This window comes from Limulus polyphemus, unplaced genomic scaffold (assembly GCF_000517525.1).
Source record: "Limulus polyphemus unplaced genomic scaffold, Limulus_polyphemus-2.1.2 Scaffold144, whole genome shotgun sequence".
Taxonomy (NCBI): Eukaryota; Metazoa; Arthropoda; class Merostomata; order Xiphosura; family Limulidae; genus Limulus; species Limulus polyphemus.
In genome coordinates, this window is record NW_013665754.1 from 511,559 (window position 1) to 512,180 (window position 622).

Below are 622 nucleotides of genomic sequence, written 5' to 3' on the forward strand. Positions count from 1 at the left end.
TCGGAATGAAATAAATTCCAACAATCACAACTCATTAAGTTATTAATAAAGTACAAAGTATCATTACACAACGTTTTGGGGCTAATATAAATCGGAATGAAATAAATTCCAACAATCACAACTCATTAAGTTATTAATATTTGCTGAACAAAAACGTGGATAGATATAAATTATTTACAAGAAAATACCAATGAATAGTAAGTATCGTCAGCAGACTATGTAAAGGTGATTATATCTTTCGATCACTCTTGTGGGGGCGGACAGCAACTGCTAGTTTAGAATGTGGGCTTGAAGTTTGTAAGATATAAATAAAGTTTGAAAAAGTGATTCAAAACTAAAAAAATATACTTCACTCCTTACAACTGAAATAAATCCCGTTTGAGTTGTACAAAAGATCTGTTCAAACCTTAGTACATTACAGGAAGATTTGTACCAACACGTATAGGGTAATTACATATATACATAACAATAACTACGTGTTTAAAATGATGATATCTTAAAATTTACTTGTCCAAAGCAGAATAAATTTCATTAGTTGGTATAGGATGTTTCATAGTCGTAAGATATCGCATTCTTGCATTGCTTTCCTGGCAACCTCGGGTTCGAAGCTGGTACTACTCGA